The following is a 26,630-nucleotide window of genomic DNA, read 5'->3' as shown; positions in this document are numbered from 1 at the left end:
GCGACGTTAAGATCAAACGATCTTAAAGGATCTCGAGGGATTACCGGCGAGTTTCGGACAAGCTTTAAACGACATCAAAAGATACTCGATGTTCCGAAAAAGAATCCAACAGAGAACATAAAAATTAAGAATCTTGCGAAACTTTGGTTCCTGGAAGAATCATGCCGGGAATTGTAAGAGATAGAATATATCCATACAATCTCTCGCGATATCGGGGGTGGCTTTGACCAATTTCTATGAGACTATCTTTATAACATGAGGCAACAATGGTTCTCGGAAAAAGTGTATAACCATGGATTCCCCCTGAATTAATAGCCAGTCGCTATTCAACGAGCGCATTCACGTGTAATCGCGTCTTTCAACGCTTGCGACATGTGTATAAATTTTTTTCAACATATTCGTTGAAAAATAACTCTATCAATTATTTACACATTGTTCCAATTCAGTCATCGATCGAACAATTTACCACCAAATTCAACGAGTGACGACAATTTTCTCATCGTTATATCAATCGTCGATCAACGCAACCGAGACGGACCGATTCGCAATTGTAACTCTATGAAAGCGAGGACGTAGATTTTTCCATTTCACACGACAACGCGTCATCGCACTCGTTAGACCTTCTCCCTCGGCATCCCTCCCCATCCCTCAGGATAGAGGCAGATGTTCGCAATACGCACCCCCCGCGCCACTGAAGTCGGTCGAAGGTTCGCGGAGCGAATACAAATACGGCGTTTATTTCCGAGTGTCCTTTTTTCGGCCTCACTTTCTCCTTCTTCTTCTTCTTTTTTCAATTTCCGTGACTTAGAACATACACGTCGTCCCACCGTCGGCGGGCTGCAGGTTCGTTTGAATACGAATGGCAATTTATTCGCTCGGTTGACTGCGGGTCGCGACGCAGGGTTCGTGGAGGCGGCGGGGATCATCGGGGATAACCAATAACCGATAACCCATAACCCATAACCCGGGGATGCCGGGCCGGCATGGAAGTCGGCAAATACTAAGCATACGCGTGCAGGCCTGGGGTCAGTTTAACGGAAGGCAAGGATCTCGACTTTTGGCGGGGGTGAGAAAAAAGCGGGACTCGTTTGCACTCGGCCGAATCTCGGAATAAACGAGCGCGCGATTCGAAACTAACCGGGACTTGATCGGGATTTCGGTGAAACGAACCAGACGTTTTTAGCGCTGCCGTTTCTTCCTCCACCTTCGACACTCTCTTCCCGACTCACCCCCAAAGGAAATTCCTGAAATTTCTGAGGAATATTTCGGTCCTAATTTCGCAGCTTCATCGCTTCATCACTTTATCACAAAAGGAGGAGGCAGTGCATGTTCACTCTTCTCCTCTTCTCTCCTCTCGCCTATCCCGGTTTTCGGCGAAGCCAGCCAGACTTGGCCGAGCGCCTTCACGCACGTGAGAGTCAGAGATAACCCCGCGCGTCCCCTCCTCGACCTTCAGCCACCCGCCGCAACGCCCACACGTTGAACTTCGACCTCAAACAGACCTCGTTCCGGTTATCTCGCCGTCGAGTATTATATGCGCTTCCGCCCCTCCCCACCCAGCGCCTTATGGTGTTTTCGCCTAATTGGATTTACCCACCCTTCCTATCTCCCACGGCCTACGAATAAGATGTACGACCGACTTTCATCCCCCTTTGACTTTACATGTCAACCGGTCTGCCTCTCCCCCCTTTTCAAGCGTGCCTTGTCTTTCGAAATAGCGAATTTCACCCTTGAACCGCACTTTGGGCTCGAGGAGAGAGAGAGAAAAGTTAATGAGAAAAATTCTTATCGTACAAACGAAGTGAAACGGATGAGCTTACTTTCGTTGTTTATATGAAAATTCCAAACATGTTTGCAATCAGCCTTTTTCCCCTGACAAAGTAGTGAAAAATCGTCACGACGTGAATTCACAACTTGTTTTCTTCGTTGCCGTATAATATTTTGCATGCACTCGTACTTTTTTTTTTCGCGTTTCATTTGACGGGATTCGAAATCGCAACGATCGCTGTCAGAGTATAAAATTTCACCAGTCTGGTGCCGATATATTCATAGCAGCGTAAAAAAAAAAAAAAAAACGCGTTCAATCTTTGAAAAGGACATCATACGTGGATTTTGAAATGTCCTACACTTGTAGAATTTATAATTCGTTGAAACGCGACGAACTTTTGTTAAAATATTTTACACGCGTAAAATACGTCGCCAATTTCTTATATAAACTTGGTTATGCTCGAAGATTGGTGTTCTAAAATCCAATCATTGCCGAGTAATCGCTTCTCCCCAGTTTTTATCACAGATATTCATATCTCCGACTAATATCAGGGAAAGGGAAAAGAAGCTTATGGCAGTAAAATTTCATGGCTCTCTGAATAAATGAAAGTACCGAGTAATTTTAGATTCAAAAGAAATTCACGCCCCTCGTTTGTCTACGTATACACATTTTGTTGGAAAATCGGAGCTTGAGATATATTTTCGCAGAGTTGTTTACCTACCTCTGTATAATTCACCCGTTAAATCTACAAATATTCCTATTAATCGATAATATCAACTTCGAATCAATTCATGGAAATTTCATTCTCACGGTCGATTGGCTACCTGGCTGCGTAAAATAGGCGAACTAGACCGAGATAAAACGACGGTTTGAAATTCCAGAAATTCTTAATCAGAATATTCATGCATCGTGATGTATAAAACCGGACGAATTCATTAACGTCATCGATATTTGATAGGCGTTTGTAGAGGGCTGGCGCTTTGTCAGCTATATTATATTTACCATTTCATTTTCCTCAATCGAAATTGAAAACCCATTATTCCCTACATTACATGCAGAAATTCATGCCGCGCGCAACGAGCTCGCATCGCTTCATATCGAATCGAGGAACAAAAATGAATCGGGTATGGTTGTCGAAATAGTTTTTCACACTTTTTTCCCTTCAACGAAGAAAGTTCAAATTTTAATTACATCCTTACCCCCCCCCTCCCGCGATATTGCGACGCCTTGACGACGGACGGTAAGGCGTTTCTCAACGTGTACGAGTGCAGTAAAAGGGAAGGACTAAGAAGAAGGTTGAAATTGGGGAACGGAACCGAGTGAATAATACACAGACATTAAAATACGGTTGAAAAATTGGCGCGCGGGGTCCAAGAAGGAAACGCTGGGAAGGGTGTGAGGCGAATTAAAAACGAGAGGCAGATATAGATTAGGGCGGCAATGTCGTTAATCAAGAGACAAGAAGTGAAAGTTGGGGGAACAAAAGGGTCCGTCTCGAGTCAATTTCAGGGGTCCAGACACTCGCAGACACCGAGTCGGATAATAACCCAGCATCCAGCAGGCTCTCGGTACCTACCGGCTACGCTACCATAATTTAGTATTCACACTCCTTTCGGGCGGAGAGGCTTTCCGTGTTCGTAATAGCAGTAAGTCGTCGTCTTCGTCCTCGTCCTTGTCCTCGACGTTTCCCCGCCCCCGAATTATCAGATAATGCGAAGCGCCCCTTTATCGCCCTGCCCACTTAACGAGATTGAGCTTTCGCCGGGCCCCCGCGAATCGCGGGAAGATCGCGAAGCTCCGCGATCCGTCCCTCAATTTCTGCTCTCCGTGCAGCCGCTGCAAGAATCCAGTTTCCGAGGGAATCGTGAGAGAAAAAAAGAAGGGAAAAACCAACCAAGGGAGATAGAAACCCGGGTGAAAACAACCCTTCGCCAAATTCCGGACGCGAACTCTAACCCCCAGAAATCGAGGGTGGAAATCTCGCGATTTTTCGCCACCCTCGTCGCAGCCTGCATCTCTTAATTGCTTCTTCTTTGTACGGCGATCATTCGCTATTCTACACGTAGAACGCTTCTCGGCGCCATGTTCTGCATCTCTTTCTTAATCTTGTCAACGTCACGACGCATCGTACAATTTTCAAAATTATCCACTACATTCTATCGTGGAATTACATGCGAATACAACTTTGATCAAATTTCAGTCTAAAATCAAGCAAAGTCTTATCAGAATTTATACCGTAAATCGCAGCGAGGTACGGCCATTGTGAATTTCATTCACGGATCGGTAAAGTATTTAAAGAGATTAAAATTTCGATGGACGAATACGGAATTCTACGAGGGTTTCCACAAACGATGCATCTCCTCTATCGGTCGAATTTTTTCCACGTGGAAGAAGATCTGCTAGACCGAGAGAAGTTTCCGTTATTACGATCGTCCGAGTTGACGATAGCTGAAGAGATTGGCGCTCGTTCCTGAGTCGATTATCTAATCGTTGCCACGTGTGGATGATTTTCGTAAAAATTCGATCACAGTAGGTTATGACGACAGTTTCAGGAAGAGAAAAGAAGCACTTGGAAGATGATTGTAGTTTCCCGTTGGAGAGACGGCAAAAAAATATAAAAAACAAAAAAAAAAAAAAAAAAAGTCCGACTGTTGTGGAAAGCGAGTCTCCGGGGGATCTTAATTCGTTTAGTGAAAGTGTATTCAATTCCCCGAATGTGTCTTGCCTTTGACGAGGCTAATCCGGGGCGGGAATTCCGAGCGGTGGGTGTATCTTTGATTAACCCCAACGTGGAGCATTGATTCGTCGTCGAATGGCATCGCAACCGTTCGATCGAATACGGTTACTCAACGTCTGGTTCAACTTTGTCGTAACGTCATCAATATTCATTAATAGAACCGCCCTGCAAGTCGGCGACTGATTGAAACCAGAGTGACTAGATCCACTTCCGTTTGGAGCCATTCGATTTAGCCAGTCCGTAGTTGCTCGATCGAATTGATCAATTAATCGAAAGATGAAGGATCTCTTGGAGCTTTTCCGAGTCTTCCTATATTTTCACTCCCCTCCATCCCATCCATCCATCCACCCACGAAAGCTCTGCGTAGATTTTCCTGGACGCGTCGTTGATCGATGTCCGATATAACACCGCGCGTACACTGTCGAGGATCAGGATATTAATATACATATGTGATGGATATTAGCCGGGATTAACCGAGCCGTGGTTTTGGCAAAATCTCGACCTCGATATCGCATGAAAATTTCCACCACCGGCACATAAAACGTCAAGATTGTTGAAAACAGCTCGAGAAAACTCGGGTTGAAACATCGTTCGATTCTCGATTGCAGCCGTTAGAGTTTCGGAATCTTCACCGTGACTCGCAGCTTCAATTCAGTGAAATACGGTTCGATCCGCGGTCAGGAATGTCCTTTTTTCGAAAGCCACAGGGGCGGTACAGATCGGCATTATCAGGGTGAACGGGGCGGGGGCGTATTGTCGCATATCTTTGGAATACGTGGCGGAACGCGGGTAGGGTGGTGGTTAAGACGAGACGACGTCTTCTTCGAGGGACCGTTTAGGGCGAGGCTCTTTACCGGGCGTCCGGGTCTGAGTTCACGGTTTTTGCTAGGGCGACGAGGCGGCGGAAGGCTGGACGTAGAAAGTAAGCGTATGAAGGTTAAAGGCTCAAGGTGGAAGGTGGAAGGTGGATGACGGAGGGTTGCGACGAGGATTGGAATGCGGGAGCGAGAGAGACGGAGAGGGTCAGGCACGGCTGGTTTTACGGGAGAGTGAAACTTTGCTTCTGTGCTCGAATTTATCCCGCGGCAAACAAAGGGCCCGAATCCTCTTTGCAGGACAAGCTTCGCCTCGTCGACCCCTCCGACTTACCGCCGTGACTAGATACCTGTCCGTGTCTGCCTTATATCGAGCCCTCTCTCTCTTTCCCAAAACGCACATTACCAGTTACGCTCTTCCCCCTTTAGCCCACATCCATTCTCTTATAGTGCTCTACCCTTCTTCCAAATTCGCTTCCACGTCGCTGCAATTTCCAAATGGTACTCTTTTTCTTACAGATGTATCGCGTATCACGTGGCGGAAGGCTAGCCGACGCTTCGTTCCGATTGGAAATTCGTCGAGACAATTGTCGTCAAAGTTCGTGAAACGTTTGATTTTCTTTTCTTGCACGTAAAGTACTTCGTAAAAAATAATTTCGTTACAGGTATTCTAATTCGTATTCGCAATACGGAAGGTAGAAGAGTGTCGAGACGTTTGAATAACTACTACCAACCATTAATGTTTATTCGAGTAAGACAAAAATTGATTCTTCGTCAGGAAATTTGAAATTACAAACTATTAAAAGTTCAAGGTTCAAACTGATTATAAAAAATGCTCTTGTTGCGCATGACCTGCAGAAGTATGAAATAGTTTTAATACGGAGAGCAAGTAAATGCTTCTCCGCTTCGTTCGAAGGTAAAAATAAAACTCGCCTCTCTGAGGAATTCGAATTATCGTAGATTCAATAATCAAAGTTTACCGCAAAAGTGCAAGTTTTTGATTTGAGTGACAATAAGCGCGAGTAGTGTTGCCAACTTAATTTCGGAAGAAATAAAATCAGATGTACTTGAGACAGCGTCTTTTCCAGTCGGATTTTAGAATAGCACGTTACGTCTTTGACTTTACGTGATCGGTTGGATCTTCTCCTGGAGAAATTCTTGAGCGAAAGCGGACAAAAGCGTCCAGAAATTTCCACTGAATCACTCCCAAAGCTTGATAAGAGAATTGATCGCACTTCAGGACGTCAATCGGTTTCAAATTTCCAGTCTACAAAGTCTTAAGGACTCCTGTTAAACTGTCCAAAGTTCCGAGAGTGCGACTCGGCCGCAGAATTCCCGGCGACTCGCGGAGTCCTCGTCGATTATATATATCCTCTTCATTTCAAAGTTGGTGATAATTTCTCGTCCCCCGTTTTCCACCGTAGATTTGATTAATTGAATGGCGGAGCTATTCGAGACGTGCGAATTGAATTCGACGACACGAATTCCTCCGTCGGTTTTGCGTTGAGCAATTCTCTCCTGTCCAGTTTTGGAAATTCTTCCGTGAATATTCTCGGGATACATTTGCGGGAATGGTGTTAAGATTTTAAAAATACCATTTTCGAAGGAAGTTCGTCTCGAAGAGGAGCGAATATCGTTTTAACGCAACCCATCGTCGTAAATCCATCAAAATCTCTATATCAGCGTGAGAAGATTTATCGTCGTCACTGAAGCAGGCCCTATCAGAATTTATCGTTACAGCGAGATGTTTACACTCTTCAAGACCATTCGCGATTGTATTGATTGAGAATTTAATGCGAACATAATCTATCATACGTATATCAGCGATGTTTGATTCGGAACAAACCTGTGTACCTACAAGAGGAACATAAAGGAGATGATCGACATCGGTCAAAATACCAATACCTCGACCAATACTGTTAATAGACGCACTGACATTCAAAACCTCGGTCCAGTTCACGTGTCAAATGACAGTATTAAATCTCCGATATTTTTGCGATAAATCCCAATCTATTTCTACTCACTTCTTTCCAAAATGGCGTTATAACAACATCCGAGACACGAAGATCGTCAAACAATCGTAGATATTAATTTTAACTCATCTGTCTTTATCTATTTTTAAAATCATTCCCAAATATTGTATTTCATGCTCCGATAATAATTAGTGATACATAATTGTCCTAATATTCTTATATTTAAAAGTCACAATGTTACGTTTTTATTACACATAACATCAAATATGAAGACCATCCGGCTTGGATTCGTAATTTAAGAAGTATCAAACATAATCTATAAATTTAAGTCAACCACATACGTTGCGACTAATCTGGTTAACAAACAGATATGTTCTACTAAAAAGCGAATGTCTGGTTGAGCATTTCGTTATTTTTGTTTGTAACCTGAAGATGGTCGGCAGGGTCTGGTCGAAACGTCGTTTACGTAGCATGAAATATATTTGACCATCGATCGACGAATCTTTCGTCATTCATTATAACTGGGAAGACAGATGAAGAGTAAGATATACTCGGCAATAAAGATATCGGAGGCTAATTACGAAAGGTAAATCATTGCGGGCGGTTATGAGGCTTACAATGGAGAAGAACTTCTCACTTCGGACTCTATTTGAAACTGTTATTTATGAAAGACGAATGAATGCACGTCGCGTTATGCTCGCTCCTATGTAACGTGAATTTAACGCTCAACGGAGTAAGTGAACAATTACTTTTGTTCGCGAATCAATGCAGGGAATTTCATTTAGCCAAGCTCCGAGGCGGGTGTATAGGCAGCGTTATAGTAGGCGCCCACCTCGCATCAGAGAGAGAGAGAGAGAGAGAAATAGAGAGAGGGAGAGGGAGAGAGAGAGAGAGAAAGAGGGAGTAAGTCGATAAATATCATCGAAATTCAATCGCGAAACGGAGGAACGAGGCGCGGAGAAGAGCGCGAGGCGTTCCATCATCAGCTATCTGATATAACGGCGTCGTTTTCCTTTATCTCTGCTGTTAATTGCCAATCCCGTAGAAATCATACCCGCGATTTCGACTCTCGTTGTATTTTTGTTATGCTCTATACATATATAGGTTTACTATAAAAAGAGAGACGTATTCATTCTTATCGCCGTATAATTGATTCCATTTACGTCCGACCGTTCATACACAATCACTGAAGTTCATCGTTTGTATGTATTATATCATAAACGAATAATGGATTCATCGAGAACAAAGAGAAAAAAAACAAAAAAAGAAAGAGAAAGAAAACGGTAACCGAAAAACAAAACAAGAAATGAGACGGAGAGAAAAGAGATTCTTGCATAATGAAAGGGGGGGAAAAAATAACGAAAAAATACGGAATTTACAAGCAAACAAAGCGAAGCATCGCACGAAAGCAAATAAAGGAAGAACAAAATGAAGAAAAAACAATAAAAAAAAAAAAACAACCCAACGAGAAAATGAAAAAAAAGGTTGGGCAGAAATAAATGTAACGCGGGACACAACCTGGTGTTTCGGATGCTCTCGGATTTCACCCACGGCGTGATTTACTTTTACGGTAAAATTATACCGTAGCGCAGTTCGTTCCGGATTGGTCGCGATATTATGATATTCCGCGGTCACGCGCACGCGAGAAACCGCGATGCGAAATTTTTTTCGCCACACCGCCGCCGCACCACCGGCTCGCCTACCTTATCGTCGAGCGGGGTAATTTGGCCTTGCCTCCTCTGACATCAACGGCCGCGTTACGCGTTGTAATGATACCGAGGCTCTAATTCGTCCCGTCTTGTACTCTGGCGTGATAAAAAATTTGTCACATCCCGATGAAATCTCTCTTCTGCTTCCCGGAAGAATGGGAATGAAATGAAAAGAGGGAAAATTAAAAGAGCGAGGGGCTCGATGCTCGCGAATACTACACCGGGAGGGAGAATTGAAAAATACATCTTGCCTCTCGGCGCTGCCGACCCTCCTTGTCCGGAAGTCTGGATGTAAAGTGATTGATTTTGATTTCACCCTCCCCCCTCTCCTTTCTGTCCTTACATCCCTCTCTGTCTTATTCTCTCTTCTTCTGTCAATATTTTCTCCTTTCTTTACTCCTGCCCAATGTACAAGACTAACAGAAAAACCTCTTTTCCTGATGACGTCGACTAGCTGCCGTGTGTATTTCTTCTTTGTGTGTAATTATTGTCTTCGGGTTCTTTTTCCTTCTCATTTCTCCTCGGGTCCCTTTTTCATGATTCGTTTTTCCCGAAAACGTGTTTTTTTTTTTTATCTTCTAATCGCACGTTATGGATATACCAAAGAATTTTTTCTCTCATTTTATTAAAACGCTTTTTAATATTTTCACACTCATTTTTCAACAAAGGTTTCCTAAAACTTCTTCTATAAGATTATATCGCCGAGAGTTTAACTCACATTTTTTAATAATGATAAAAATCTTCTTCGAACTGTCCATAATTCATCAATTTCAATTTCAATGTTTGTGATAATACTGACTAAATGCAAAGTTATGCATCACGACCGAAAACCAAAGTTCTTGGTTAAAATAAAGAAGAAGAAAAAAAGAAATGGCAATTATAAGAGATCCTCCGCAAGTAAGAGATTTTATTTGAAGCTCTGTCTACTAATTGCTGTATACATTTAAGATTTTTATGCCCTTTTTCAAGCTAAAAATAAAATGTATATATAAAGAAGAATAATGAACAAAATAATGCAGAGCAAGCTGTAACCCAATTAGTCCTACAGGTTCTGTTCGATCGAATAAAAATTGGCAGGCCACAAATTGCGCTTCTTTGAAGAGCGAGTCGATTCAAAGGAAACGCAGAAAAAAATTTTTCAAAGACTGGCCCCTTATTCATAGCTTTCCTCCATGGCGCCGTAGAAATTTTGTGAAAATTCGGTCGATTCAATTTCCAGTCGAGAGACGAGCTCATTATTATGTATAAATGCATTATGTGTATACGGAAGGAATGACCGAAAGTTCGGCAGGAGCGAATTCTTTCGGCGAGGATCGTCGCTGCAGTGAGACTATAACAGAGAGTGAGATACCTTGAAAGTTTAAATTTCGTTGGCGGGATTTGAAAGAGCGCGAAAAAGTGTTCGGAATATTTTCCATTTGAATCCAACCGCGAAGAGAATCGACTTAGCGAGTGGAACGGGTGGTTCGAGCTTCAGTCTGAGCATACAAATGGAGCAGCTTTCGGATTCGGTCTCTTTATCCGCCCAAGGGTCGAACCAGAAACAGCCATACAAATACCAGAGACTGACTTTACGCGTGAATATTTTATTTATAAGCCGAGAAGAAGAGCCGGTCGCACCTCGAGAATTGATTTTTACTTCTCATCACTTTTGGTGAGGTAAGAAAAGTATTGATTTCAACGAATATTTACGTTTTCGAACCTCTAAAATCCGAAAAACAGAAAAGACAGAAACTTCCGCGATGATCTCGGAAACTTACAGGATTTTCACGATCAAATAATGGGTATGAAAACTTGTCATTCTACTCTTTCTAAAGAAACGATCACGAATTTCTCAGTGTATATATATTTAGTTTCCAAAAAAATCAATAAATGTTTTGTTTTACCAGAAAAATGATTTTCTAATTTTTCTTTAAAAACTTTTTCATTTGGCTGCCAAAGTCCTGTCAGTTTCAGATTTTACTCTCGACCGTCTTTGAAATATTATCAGATTCAGCGTCGTGAGTCTTTCTTTCGAATTAATTTGATGCAAGGTAGGTATAATTCCGCTTAACACTGATAATATCGCGACTGTAAAATTGCTTTGTAGGTACTTGTTGAAAAACATTTCGAATTTTTTAGAATTTTCATGTCGGTTTCTCGAATATATTATCCGATAACATATTGCTCTGAAGCTGTGTTCAGTTCGAATTACCATTAATCAATACAGCTCGTTCTAAAACAATTTTCCATAAAAAAAGTTTAACTTATCGTTTCGTTCAACTTCAAAAGCATATCGTTACAATACAATGTTTGCTGATCGCCATACCTCACTTTGATCGTAAATGAAAAACCTATTTTGGTGAATTTCTGCACACGGTTGAATTCGAACAGAGAAATAGATCAACAAATACCGGTTACGTAGTAGACGGCAAGTCGTGATAAAACATGGAATAGATGGGAGTTCAATTTCTGCAAAAATTTCCACGAATTTCATATCGCTCTGGTATTCCAAATTGTATACAAAACTTTCGTAATTGACAAAGGGATGATTTCATCTTATTTGCAGCGTCATAAAAACCGTCAGAGATTATGATCCTAGGCAAATCGTCCGCTCATGAATGGCTGGTCACCAAAAGCTGGCAAGAGCCAGAGTTAGAATTAGGCGTAGAATAATGGACCGTCGGCCTAACTGCAGCTACAGAATGGCGGTTAAACCATGAGGGTGAATTTGTAATGATAAATTTCGGCCATTGCTTGCCGATAACGTCGGTACCTGTGCGATACACCGGATCGAATTGCATTCGAGGTGAACGTATGCGATCAGGTGAGATTCGCGGAAAATTTAGAACCAAATCGATGTATGCACGAGGATTACACTGGAAGACACCCGGATCTGCCGATTATGGGAAATCCTCTTTAACGGATAATAAATTAACGGCAATGTAGAATCGGAACGTTTCAAATATATACTGCCGTGCACTTATTGCCAACATGTTTGTCGATCCGGTCAGGAAACAGCGGCGTCGATTCGCGGATACAGCGTCAATTACAGCCTTGTTTAAAACGCGGCTCTCTCTCTCTTTAATCACTTTTATGTGGATGCCTCTATAGACCAGTATTATTTTTACTCTGGTATTATTTGTTCAAAATTGGAATCCCCATCTGCCGGCGTACTGTTTCCAATCAAAATATTTTTCATTCAATTTGACCTCCGGCTATGATCGAATACACGGTGCAAGCTTATTTAATTTCCTCGTATAAACTGGTGAAAAAAAAAAAGAAATAAACTGCAAGATATCAATCAAAATTTTCATGATGAACAAATACCAACATTTAATTTCTAGGTTTGAAACAGAAATTTTTTATCTCTCATCGATTCAGAGTGAAATTTGACTCTTGAATTTCGTCATTCTCTTCTTGTTTCGTTCTACTTGTCCTCAACTTTTGAACCAGATATTTCCGACGATCAGTAGCACAGAATTTAAATTCTTCCTCCTCGGTAAATCCTCAGCGATTTTCAATATTTAAAAACACTTTTCTCACGGTCCTTAATGTGCCATATTATGCATGTGAAATTGAATAATTAGAACCTGCAGGAGGAGGTCGCGGATATAAATACGCGCGACTGTCCGAGGCTATCGATTTGCGATAGAAAACGTGGTTTACATATGAAATTTCCGGCTTACGAGGCGAAATTTAACCAGCAGAGACGGTTCGGCTCGAATGAGCGAGGGTGAGACTAGAAAGGGTAGCTAAACGAGAACCCGAACAAGTTTGTTTATGTAAATTTCATTAAAATTTCACACGGGCGCAAACCCGCATACTCATTGCTTTCTCTGCCTGAATAATTGCCTCATTATATCACGTATTACGTCGGTACATGCTCAACTTTAGCGGTTGCAGAGTATCAAACCTGCATTCGTGCAGAGGGTTGAAATAAAATTCGTTCGCTATAAACTTCACGATTTTCAAAGCGCGGATTTTTCATCCGTACACGTAACAACGAAATAAAAAAAAATTATATGTCAATCAGGTAAAAGGTAAGAAGAATCCCACATAATATATGAACACTGATAAAAAGTTTTTTTCACACCTAATTCGAATGAAGATATCTTGATTTCGGTTAGCAGTAGGAAGTAAAATTCAGTATAATTATTAATTTCATTTGCACTAATGTTTTTACTCGATTCAAATAGGTTTTTTCGTCATAACGTTTTTCTCCTCATCTGATACCAGATTTCTTTTATTTTGTTTTCTTTTCTGGACTTTCTCCAGAATTCTTTTATTCTCATTTTATCCAATTATTTTCACTACATTCACACGAATGTCACGTTTTTATTCCATTCTGAATATCCGATCACTTTTTTCGTCATAGTTTTATTGATATTTTTCCGTTCCTATATTCAAGAAAAATTGTCACCTTAAAATTCGATCAATCATCGCCAGGCTCTAAATTTTGTGAACTGCAACGTCAATTTTTACCGAGTTTTAATTTTACCGACAAATATTTGCAGTCCTCTCTGAATTCATACGAAAGGTTGAAAAAAGAAAAGTCCAAATTTTCCCCCAACACGAGTGAAATTTAACTCGAGAAACTTCAAAGAGTACTCTAATTTTGAAAACATCATCTAAACTTGCCATAAAAAAACAAATCTCACTCCCTTGTACGAGTGTCTTAAGTTTTGATTCGAAAAAATGTACAAATCAAGTTTAATTTTTCCTCTCCTAATTAACATCTGATTTCGCTGTCTTCTTTTCTATTCCTTCTATTCCCAGCTTTCCCTCACCCCCCGCGTCTATCTACGGAACGTCCGCCTTGATCGTTACACGCCGAGCGATATGTGGCAAGGTAAGCCCGGCAGGCCGCCGCGTTTTTTAGACGGTGAGAAAATTGGCTCTGGGGTGTCGGTCACGGAGGGAGGAGGAGGTAGAAAGGGTGGCGACGATGCCGCCGCGTGAGTTCAATGATAAGGGGTGAATATTAAGGAGCGATGTGTACGAGGAGGACTAGCGAGGCCGGGGTCTTGCAGGCGGCTCCGATTCGCTTCGCGAATCACTTTGTATTCCGGTCTCGGGTCGTATTATATTGTACCCACCCTCCTCCTCCACCGCCCCCACCGAAGCACCACGTCGTCGCGTCGCCTCCTGCAGCACTAGTCGTCTGCCACCGGCACACGGGGTACAACTCGAAAGCCTTTCCACCCTCGACCCACCCTCAGCCACCAAGACAATATGTCAACACTCGTTAAAATTGCGAAGGAGAGGTAGACCGACGCCGCCTGTATATGTAATAAGAGTGCTACAAGCCGCGATAAGGAATTACAATATTTTGTGAAACAAGTCCTTGCGCATCCTTTTTTTCTTCAGGTTAATTCTTTTTTTTTGGTTTTTTTTTTTGGTTTTTTTTTTTTACCGTGCGAAACTGGCGAAGACGCGAGATCGAATTTCATAGCCATATCGTGTTATGTTGAGGGAAAATTTCATCGCAGCAGCAGCACTTCTGACAAAAATTTCATTTGTTACAGTAGCTAGAAAAATTCAGTAAATCAGGTATTGTTAAGAAAAAAAAAAACTGTTGGAATATTTTTGGATTTGCGAAAAACGAGGTAAGCGTAACCATTTTGCGCTATTGTCGATCCTTTTTTTGGTACGTGAAACGCAGAATCAGTTTCTGAGGTTGACTCTACTTTTTCAGTTGAATAAGGCTTTTACATCGATTTATTATTGCACAAGCATTCAATTTTCGCAACAGTTACAAGAAAATATAGTAACAGTGATCGTAATGAGAAAGAATAGTAACGGATATTAGACTTTCCGGTAACGGCTAGAAAACTAATTTTCAATTTCTACCTAGAACTATATTTTTCGATTGTGGTAAAAAATGAAAATAGTTAAGGACTGAGCGGTAACCGGAACTAAAAATTTCTGTCAATGAGGGAGAGAAAGACAAATAATAGAATAAACTGAACAGCAGCTCGAATATTGTATATACAGACTCTGCATTACACACTTATATACAATATTTTATCCGTGTGAAAATATCGCGATGTTCAAATAAAGTGATAACAACTGATTATAACAACCCGATATTAATGTTTGCCCACTCAGCGTTTCAGGCGCTATGTGCATGATATTGATCTACATCTATACTGCATTATAAACGCCAGAGGTGTCACCGACATAATTTAAAACCACACATTATTTCTTTTTCATCATATAATACGCGCGATGTGTTTATTTTCTGCCCCTCGAATTAATTTCTATTCTAGTTTTTTTTTTGTTTTCTCGGGGGGAGATCTGTTTTTCTTTTTCCTTTTCCATCTAGTTGTAAAGAGGAAGAGAGAGCGGTGATTTAACTAACGAACAATATTTATTATCACTTATCGTCGCCGGATGTTCTCCCTTCGGTAAATTCGAACGATTCGTATCACCGTGTATATAAGATGGGGTGGTAATAGGGATGAACGATAGTTTATGCAGCGCAGCGGGGTTTTGCGGCCCCGCCCAAACGATTTTACGCCTCTTATGTATATACCATGTATATCCGAGCCCTTCTATACACGCTCGCTTTTATATGTATTAGGTACCTTTTATGTATGAGCTGCTCCTCCCCCGTTTTCCCGCTAATTTTCCGTCTTCTTTTCGTCTCCGCCTTCTTGAAAAGCATTATGTAGGTGTGTATATATATATATATATATATATATATATATATATGTATATATGGACGTACAGGGTAAGTAGGTACGCACACGAGTTACGTACTCGAGAATATCAATTTACAGGCACGGATTTCTCGAGTTTCTGCACGCAACCGACATTATTCGAAAAGAAAAAATAGAACCGACAATCAATTCCGATGAAGTATATGTAACAATACATAAACTGACTTTGACGAATTTTTATTTCATCGGTGAGTTCTGAGTGACGCCTAATTTTTTATGCAGGGATTCTCTTCAATTCTTTCAACTTTCAGCTAAATGAATTGCCATTCTTCTTCCTGCTGCTTTATAAACTCCGTGGATTACCAAGATTTTATACCGAGTGCGAAACGAAATATATACTTACTTCTTATCTGAATTTTCGTATAATTATTCTCGTGTTTTGTTTTCTTTTTTGTTTTTTTTTTCTTTTGAGAGTCACATACGAAAGATTTGATGTGTTCTTCAATTCTTGCGACATCGAGTTTGGCAGATTTCGAAATCAAAATTGAAAGCTTTACGTTTTTCAGAAAGAAAATTTTAATCCTGACATTTCGAAGGAGAAAATAATGAAAACAGAATTAATGGACGGCAATGATCACAACCAAGATTGATCAAATCTCTCCAGTAATACTTCCGAAATGACAAGGGAAGAAACGTTAAGCCACGATACGATTAATTGGTTAATCAACGCATAATACATTGAAAATCAGGGAGTCAGATCGCCAAATAATTATCCGACAATGGTATAATCCCATTGATCAAACCTGAAATTTTCGATCCATCGGGTGGAGAGATGAGTTCGTGGAAACAGAGAAGGCGGGGTTGGAAAAAAAAATGCTCTTGATTGATTAAAGCTGGGCAACTGCGTATTCGGATAATTGCTTCAATTCCATCATAATCGCAAATTAATCGCGTAATCGGCTTTTCTACGGCCGCACTTTGGTTAGGTATTCGAAAACTGATTGAAACAATGCAGAGTTTATATGTACTTGCAGATGTAATACCAATTAGAAATGACGATGAAAATAGGGCGTAGAAATTCATCGGGCGAAATATTTGGGGATAATCGTAATTCTGGATATTTATTAATCAAGAGATTTGTTACGTCACGTGGGGCAATTGAAATAATTGTTTTCTCCAAAGAGACGATTTTACAAAATTTGAAATCCTTCATTCGTCTTAAATAAGCTTTTGTATATATGAAAGGAAGTTAATTATTAATCAACCAAATTATTCCTTACCACGTGTTTCCAACGGCTTCAAATTTTGGGTTCCGAAAGCCTGAAGTGCTGAAAAAAAAAAAAAAAAAATTAAGTCAGAGTGAATCATTTCAAGAGAAACATGTATAGACGTGACTTTCGTTATTTATTGAAATATTCACACATTAATTAAAAAATGTTGGAAAGATTTTTTCACTGTCAAAATTATCTGCCCTTTGTTTGTATTTATTTTAGAATTTCTCCGTCACAGCTGATTGAAAAAATGCTTAAATTTAAATATAATCAGTGGTTTTAAAAAGCTGGATCATCATTAATGAACGAAGATAAATTGACCCCGGGATAAAATTCTTTAAACGAAGGCAAGAGCGATTTCACCTGTACCTACCTCATATTCATTTGGCGTTCTAAATTTCAACGTGATGGTTTAACGGCTGAATTGGATGGCGTAAAAGACGCACGGCTATGAAAATTCAGGCGTGTCATCGCCGGGTAGCAGGGATGAAAATTTTACACTTTTAATCCCCCGCCGGAGGTTCTTATACGTATACATCGAAGGGTGCTAGGAGCCCAGTTTAGGGCGGGAAATGTGCCCGCTTGCGCTTGTTAGAATTCATGCAGGCTCCCGAGAGGAGCTTTCTGGTAAGCCTACACTAAATGACTCTGTGTAAACTAAGCCTCCATCTCCATCTCCCTCTCCCTTTCCCTTTCCCTTTCCCTTTACCCTCGGTTCAACCTCTTTTCCTCCTTAGTTCCACCCCTCGGCGAAGCAGTAGTGCGGCACTTTCCACATCGCGTCGCCTCCCTCCGGTAAAAACAATCCTTTATCTCATCCACCCTTTGTCTACAGCTGGGGTTCGGATTCTAAGCAAACTTTGGATAAGGCGCAATGTACACATATTTGAATTTCAATAACTTGTCGAATTTTTATTCGGCGCGGGGGATGAAAAAGCGCTAAGAAAAGATATCGAATAGAAGATGATAAAAAAAAAAAAAATAAAATAAAAACAAAACAAAACAAAGAACGAAACGAATAAAAAAATATTGGCAAACGAAACACGTACTGCAAAGAATTCAACCCTTCTCTCTAAGTATATGATTTATCAGAAAAGTTGCCGGTTGTGAGGTAGCCTTAAAAATATCGCAATAAATTTCTCTCATTTTCGTTCTTTCTTGCCGAAGAATTCTCGTCGTGAAAAAAGAAGTCGTAGAGAAAAGATGGATGAAAACAAAGTCGATCTGGTCAAAAACGCACAAACTGCATGTTTTGAAGGAAAAATCTCAATCTCCCTCCTCCGTCGTTTCTTGGAACTGTATCGTATATACGCACATGAGTTGGGACTCTTTTTTCTTATCGAAGATAAATAATTGTTATGAGAGAAAAATAAAATAAAATTCAAATAAGTAACAAATTGAACAATTGGTCACATGCAAAGAGAATGTTTCTCTAGGAAACGTAACGCGTCTATTCATTCAGTTTATTCCAGTAAACGAAATCGAATTGAGTACGGCAAAAATGGAATTGACACGAATTAGAAGAAATTTTTTTAAAAATGCAAAAGAATGGGCAGAACACAAGTCTTTTCAATTCGCTTTAATTCAAGGTAATTTCGTTTTTGGACGTACTAAATTCTATTCAATTCGTTTTGGTTTACTGGTATACTTCCAACGCAAGGGATAAATTTATTATTTTTCTTCCATTTATTCTCCCCTGAATCAGTCTAATCCCAAAGTATTACCGTAGTATCGACGGGGACATTAAATGGTTTCGCACGTAGCGGCAAACGAGGGTTGGAGAAAAGTTCTCTCCCTGAAAAAAATGTCAGGTAGAAAACCCAAAGAAAGGGAAAGAAGAAGTGAGAAAAAGAAAAAAAAATCAGCTCAAATGAAACGATAGAAGAAAAAAAAAAACGAGTGTAAAAGAGAAATCGAGAAAGAATAATACGAAGACTGAAATGTATGGGGAAAAAAGAAAGGAAACTAACTTGAAAATCGACGTGCCTTGCGCGAAAAGGCAACATGTGAGAATTACGTGTCCCGGTAGAAGGAATAAAAAGAAGGTACAATCCGGTGCGAAACTCGTATAATACAACGTATAATACACATTTAACATAGAGGAATAAAATCGCACGACGATATTCCCAAATGATGCTTCGCAAGTAAACACATACATGTATACACATGTATGACAACAATTTACGTCATTTTAAAAGCAAGGCAGAAGAGACATAGAAGCCTAAAAGGTTTTCACAAGCGTTATTAAATTCAAGTTGATACCTGCAATTTGCTGGGTATAAAATGAAAAATGAAAAAAGAAACAGTGGAAGAAAACATTCAAAGTGAAAGACTCAAGTACTATTTATTCACGGGTACGAGTGAACTATAGAATCGAAATTTCACGAAGGATATTATTATGGGGTTGAAAAAATTTGATGGTAACGCGATGTCTGTAAAGTGGTCTGTAAAGCTTCTGAGCTTTTCTTTATATCCTGAAATTGGATTTTTTGTTTTTGCTTTTTCTTTGTGAAACTTTTTTCTGCAGGTACTGATTTAATTTATTATATCTCACGATCAGCACCATTTATATCTTTATCGGCAACTCTTAAAGCTCCGATTCAAATCGGTTGTTGTTTTTCGTCTTTCCTCCCTTCCTCTTCAAGTCCGAAAGTCGGTACGTTTCATTAATTTTACCACACGACAGACGTGTATTGAGTATTGATGAAAATATTACATCCGTCAGATATTCGACGATTTATTTGGAGGCAGCGAACAAATAGAAAATAGTGTAATTATAAAAAGAGCTTACAATCAGTTGATTTTTCGAGTTTTATACATTTTTTTAAATTTATGAAGTATCGCGAATAAAAAAAGTTTGGCTTTACTGCTTAAATCAATTATAATATAAATTTACTTCACAAAGACGCAGACTTGTGATATTAAATCTCCAGTCGATGCTTGAGAAGCGTATCCGACGACTTTTTCATTATTAATTCAATCACGTAAAATAGTTATAATTCAATATGAAGTTTGAATTTAGGAGAATAAGATTCCCGGTTGATATATCGTTGTATTTTGAACGGTGATCTTTGGGTTGGCTATAAATGTAAGGAAAGAAATAATAATTAAACTGCCACAACGCGTTTCTTAACGAATTCAAAAAAAAATTTTTTTTAAAAGTGAAAAATCAAATGCACGCGAACTTCCACGCAACGTGGAACGCTCTACTTTTCACTGAATCTTTCTTTCAACTGAAGCAAAATTTTTAGGGAGTGCCACTGTGGAAAAGCGTAAATTATTTTTTCCCTAAAAACACCCAAGTCCGCATAGAGGCGACGCGGCATAGAAACGATCATCGTCCATGCGATCTTCACGTAGAACGTACGTAAGTTTCTGACGGCTTTTAATCAACGTCACGTAGCGACTTAACTCAACTCGACTTGAGCGAAACCGCGCTGTTAGAGTATAGCCAAACTAATTGAACACTTTTGGGGCAACGCTGATGGGTCGGACCGTGAGTGACTAAGTAGATTAATTGAATACATAAACAATGGCGTGAAACTAATATTTGACTTTGCAGCCCGCCACGCGGTGCAATCGCTCTTATACCAAACCGTCCTGGCAGTAGTCTAAGGGCTGTGAAAATCTCCCATTCCGAGTGCCAAATTATCACACAACCCTACACTTCTCTATGTATTTATTTATCTTTCCACATACGTATGCCGTACGCGAATGAATGTATAAGTACGGTTGCCGCACGAATTCGAGCCTGTGTTTCTCCCTAACTACCCGTCGTTTACCTACCCTTAATTCAGTTAAATGTGTAATGAATTATTCACCCATCACCGTGTACCGTCCCTCGGTTAAATTTATAATCAATCCGTTTCCTCGCCTAATGCGATTCACCGCATGCTTTGAGCGAGGTATAATAACTATTTCGTCGATATTTAACGTATGCTAAGTTCTTCTATAGCGTTAACAACATCCTCGAAAATATTGACACTCACTAATTTTTTACACATCTTGCTTTGTGTGGTCGAAAAATGGATCGTTTTATTTTCGATTATCCGTAGAACCGTAGATCCATTTGATACAATTTATAATACTTTCATCTTTTCTGTTTACTTCTTTGCAAAAGGTTCCTTTTTCACCGATTAAGGAGCCACCATTTTTCTTAGAGCAGATTCAGCGATCCTCGTGAAGTTCCTATATATGATTGATCGCTTCGTATTTTCACTTGAATAATTCAAAAAATTTGAAAGTCTCGTTTCATCCTTTGTTTTTTTTTCGAAATTTTCCCTAGTTCAGTCCGGATTCTTATTCACTTATGTACTTAGTTTAAAAAGTCTGTAAAAATTTTTGATAATCAATTACAACGATTAAGTAACTTCTTGTTCAACGAAGTGAAAAAACTGAGGTAAAAATCATAAAAAATCGCGATCAATATGTTGGAATTTGCCTCTGTTATCCTGCGCTTGAAATTTCGAAGGGATTTTACGGAGTCCTGCAAACTCCTGCTGCGGTGCGGAATAGGATAGAATGGCGGGCAGAGATGTTCCTTGGGGAAGTTAAACCGCAGCGCGTTACGTATAAAATGTACGTAAGAATTCATCCTGTAGATGCACGTACGGTCCTTAAGCATCGGGACTGTTGGATGAATCAAATTTAACAATCTCAATAACGAGAGAAGTCTTTTTCATCCTGGAGAGAGGTTTACGACAGCTCGCGTAAAGATCTTTACGAGCCGTAATTATTCCTCCTCATTAATGCCGCCGAGCTCTCGGAGTTTCTCCTCCTCTTCCAGTTTTCGCGTTATTTCTCCTCAAATCTCGCCCCGCGTCGCGTTTCCTCGCTTGTCCTTTTTATATATATATATATATACATCTACACATACCTTTTTCAACGTATATATAGCTACGCGCGTTTAATCTCAGTTAGTTAACCGGCTGGACCTTCTCTCTCGGCTCTAGCTCGTCTCGTCTATCTGACAGACAGTAAAACCCGCGGGACGAAGAAGCCGGAGTTGTGATGGAACGGCTTATACATCATTCAAATCTAAACAAGACGACTCTAGGATCGGTTTTCTTGCAATTACACGCAATTAGTGACGACTACGTGAGTTTCTCCACATTATTTGCACGCTGCAATGGAATAGATCGATTTTTCGGTAATTTTTTTTCACAATCCATCTCGTGATTGACCGCGTTATCACGAATCGAAAATAATGTAAATGAGAAGCCTTGATCGGGAAAGAATTTCACCGGTACAATTACCTCGGTCTGAATTTTTATTTTTATTCTTTTTTCTTATTCTCGTCGCTCATCGAATTAACCGATAATTTTCAAATCAAGTGGTAAATTAGTTTATATAATGCGAATGTGTTTTTCATCAGTTTCATTACTTGTGTAACGTTTATGTAATTCGACAAAGTGATTGGTGAATTTATTCAAGTGTGTTAGGAAATCAAATTCAACGTTAAGAATCAATTGTGATTTCATTCGATTGTATTACAGTGTTGTTACACTTTGTACCATATAGCTTAATTATACCTTCGTTTCGAGAATAATTCCACAATTGAGAATTCCGAGGGAAAAATTTCTATAAGAAGCAGATTGTCTTCAATTTAATTTCACGGACACGATTTTCTTGGTAAATTTGTTTGATAAAGAAAATTATCCAATTATACGTGTACATCGTTTATATAATTAAATATGATATTGAACTAATCCACGATTAAAATATATTAATTTGTACATTACGCGTACAATAAAGTAAATTTTCGCCAAATATACTTTCACGATTACAAATGGAAAAAACTTCTTTGACGATTGTTGGGACTATTTTACTCATTCGATTATTCAATAATTCGGTACAATAAATACCCATCGCAAAACTCAATCGATATTCTGCAACAGGTACAACTTTATATTCTCACAATTTCTCACTAACAATTCTAAACTTCAAAACTCTACATAATCGCGGTTGCTGTTATTTTATACAAAATGTACACACAAGACTTGGAAAGTTTATAAAAAAAAACTGATCCAATGCTTTGAAAAAACGCCGAGCCGATCGTAATCGATTCTGCTACTGTTTTTTTTTTTTTCTTCAAATGATGGAAAAAATTTGATTCGAAACGGTAAAATGATGTTAAAAATATTCGAATAAATTCAGAGAGAAAAGAGATTGAACATTTGAAAATATCAATCTCGCAAGTCGTAGACGCAAGAATTAGTTACAACGATAAAAGATGAATTTCGATCTTCGAATAAAGGGGTTTCTAAAGTCTTTCTGCTCCCGTCGCTGCACAGGTGCTGTTTACGCCCGTTATTCAGAGTGCAACTGGGACTTGGTAAGGGTGAAAAGGAAGATACCTTTGCCGCGATATTTACCCCACGGCCGTATTCACGCCCTCTAAGAAAACGGGCTTTCGGGGTTCGAGGGGCGAAATTACGGCCGGTGTGAGACGGCGGTTTCGGCCGGGGTCGGTTCACCTTGTTTGTATTCCCGCGCAAGTTGTGCTTTATTCGTATAGAGGACCCTCGCGTATTCCCGGCAGCCGGCTGCAGACGCACTTCCGGTCTTATAACCGCCCCAATCATCCCGCAGGTACGCATCGGAGGGATTTTCATGTGCCGAGAATCCGAAAGTAATATCGAATTCGAGAGTCAAGGTAGCTGCAGGGCTGGTACGGTGGTTGAATTTGACATGTGGGAGGAATACTGATCGTTCATCCCGATTATAGGCGCTTTTTGATTCTAAAATAATTTATTTTACAAAACATTTTTAACGACCGATCATTCTTCAGATGGACAAATGTTTTTCATTTCGGTGGTTGAGATCCGAAATTGCGAAATCACGGAGTGTCGTATTATTGGTGCGATAATATTTTACGTAATCACATAACAGATAACTCTAGATTATATTTATATAGAGCAAAACTTGATAACTTTTTAGAAAAATTAAATCCGGATCTTATTGTCACTTTATTATTTGGTCAAATATATGCAGATTTGAATACCGTTATCGCAACAAAATTACGATGTTTCGCGAGGTGGGGTTGAAGTTCCGAATTTGAAAAGTTTCGAAAACGCCTAATTCTGAATTATTTGGTGGCGAAACTTGAGGTAAAGAAATGAAACATTAATTTACAAAACAACGAAGTTTCGAATGGTCGGAAATTCTATGGCTTAAAGTTTCGGAATGCCAGATTCCGAAAATTTAAGTTACGACGGAGCACAGTTCCGAATTATAAAGTTTCGATGGAGTAAAATTCCGGAAATTAAAATATACTCACACAGTGTAGTTTACTCAAAGAGTGGGTGGAAAAATTCAGAAAAAAACAAAATCGCAATTACCAGGGTTCCCAACGTAAAAATATCGAAAATGCAAAACAGAAAAAGATCAATTGGTGAAATTTCTTGAAGCCAGACATTCACAGAACTGAAAATCTTCGATCTCTCGAAATTTCGATGTTTCAGATTTTTTCATTTTCGCAATTGCGGAACTTCGACTTGTCGGCATATTATCTTTTCGGAACTATTTGAGCGTTGGGTTACGGACCATTCGAAAATATAATGTTTCGTCGAAGTTTGATTTCTTTACTTTAAGTTTAACCACCAAAAAATTCGGAATTTGGCGCTTTCCGAACTTTTCAAGTTCGAAATTTTATAGGTATCTTTTTAAAATACTAAATTCCGGTTCCATAAGCACGAAAGAAACGGTTCTAGACATTTCGGATACTCGTCGTTTCAAACAATTTGAAATTTGCACAAAATGCAAACTAAAAAAAACAAAAAAAAAAACAACTCACAACTCCCAGTTCGAATGAGACTATGTTTACACATCAATCTATATAATTTACGTGCGGTACGTGAATAAATTGAAATTTAAATATACCGAGCGTAAATGGAGCGAAGTTATCTTCTCGCATTAGCGGTGGGTACCTATAGCACACACGAATGAACGGGAGTTGTTTACTGTTGAAAAACAAAAAGAGAAAGCAAAAAAAGGGGAAAAAACAACGCTGTGCATAGCAAAAAAAAGGGGGGGAAAGTTGTTGCGCTCACCTATCCGTGCAATTATTATTAGCGATACGAGCGGCGTGATGGTGACGCAATGAGATTAAAATCGCCGCTGCACGGTCCGAAAACAAACACCTAAATTTACAGAGTCTCTTTTTAATTAGCGAATATATGGATCAAGCAAGCTTTTTCACTATATTCACCTTTTATCTCCGATCACCGCTTTCCACCACCAACTCTCAGTTTTTCAATTAAACAGGAAAAGGAAAGAAAGAAATATACATAAAACTTGAAAAAGAAGCGATAATAAAAATAGACGAAGAAAAAAAAAAAAAAACAACAACTAAAAAGAAGAAAAAGGCAAAGGAAAATTAAAATGAAAACAGGTCTGATTCATGTTTCCGGCGGGACACATTTTCCACGGATTTACTTTTCGCGTTTAGCCATACCTGGCAAGTTTTCATGCGGCCACGTTCAGGAAATACGTTGACTGCGACGATGAGGGCGACTCGTTTCATTATGCGAACCAAAAGTTTTTCACAAAGAAATAAAAGCCTTTCATATCTAACAGCGACGCGGCCTATATATACATATATATATATATATATGTGTGTGAAATGTAGGTACATTTGCACAACTACGACCTGAAAACCGATATACATGTGTGTGCATATATATAATACATATGTATATGTGTGTATAATATTATAGTAAGTAAGCGCTCGGAAGCCACCGTCGACGGTTTCGCGGAACGAAGATTTTTCATCCCTTTGACAAATCTACAGTTTCATGTACTGCAGCAGTCGCGTCGTCGGCAGGGAAGTGCAAACAATTTTTTTCGATCATACTTTTTACCTTTTTTCCACTCTAATTATCTGGCTAAAGGCAAGGAAATAAGGGAAATGAAACACATTATACGAATCGGTGAACCAATGGCTACGGTTGCATTATGTATTATATTATGGCTTGTGAATCAACCTCGTGCTTCGTCGATGTTAAAAAATACTCGAAGAACCATTTCACGTGGATGGTTTGAAAAGAAATGATCAGATTTCAAATATCCTGACTCAGTTTTTATACATATACGTTTGTCAAAGCGAAGAAAGATTCAATTTATTTCTCATTCGACTATTTCGGTGATAAAAATGGCAGGTGATTTCTCTAAGAAATAAAAAATTTTCGAGAATTTCAGGATTATTTGTTTCAACAAGGTTCATAGTTATCCTCACGTTACAATTTAATGGCTCGCAATTAAATCGTGAGGCGATCACCGGTACGCGACAAATATAAATTGTTAAACATCGATTAGTTCGGATGAATTTTCATTCGCATGGATTATAAATTAAGGAGTCAGCATTTCTTTAGACTTTAAATTATCTGTTAAAATATTATACATTATACATACAATACAAGAATAAGAATTTCGAGCACTCCGAGTTAATTATACACCAAAGCCAGCTGATATATTGACTTAAAATTTTTCGTTCATTTATATCCGCAACTTGTCATCAAAAGAAATATAACTCGATTCGATACAAGTTTTGTTGAAACAAATTAGACTCCAGCATAATATTGTTGTCATTAATTCTCTTCCAGCTCATACAAATTTCGATGTTAATTTATCGAATGGTTTATCTTCGAGTTTCCAAAGAACTTCTGTTCGTTTTTCTCTGTCTAAGTGTATATTCAACGCTGTTCGGAGTTTAG

At 39.4% G+C, this 26,630-nt stretch overlaps 1 protein-coding gene and 1 long non-coding RNA gene across 3 annotated transcripts in view; one reads left to right on the top strand and one right to left on the bottom strand.

Annotated features, from left to right (window-relative positions):
* LOC107218308 (obscurin) overlaps positions 1-26,630 on the top strand; it is a 203,311-nt gene that overhangs the window by 67,158 nt on the left and 109,523 nt on the right. The window lies entirely within an intron of this gene.
* Positions 1-26,630, bottom strand: part of LOC124292892 — a 154,569-nt gene that overhangs the window by 43,110 nt on the left and 84,829 nt on the right. Inside the window, exon 3 of the long non-coding RNA XR_006902841.1 lies at positions 16,927-16,974. This is a non-coding gene — a long non-coding RNA (uncharacterized LOC124292892). The remainder of the gene's footprint in view (positions 1-16,926; positions 16,975-26,630) is intronic.

This window comes from Neodiprion lecontei, chromosome 2 (genome assembly GCF_021901455.1).
Source record: "Neodiprion lecontei isolate iyNeoLeco1 chromosome 2, iyNeoLeco1.1, whole genome shotgun sequence".
Taxonomy (NCBI): domain Eukaryota; kingdom Metazoa; phylum Arthropoda; class Insecta; order Hymenoptera; family Diprionidae; genus Neodiprion; species Neodiprion lecontei.
This window is presented reverse-complemented; position numbering and strand designations above follow the sequence as displayed.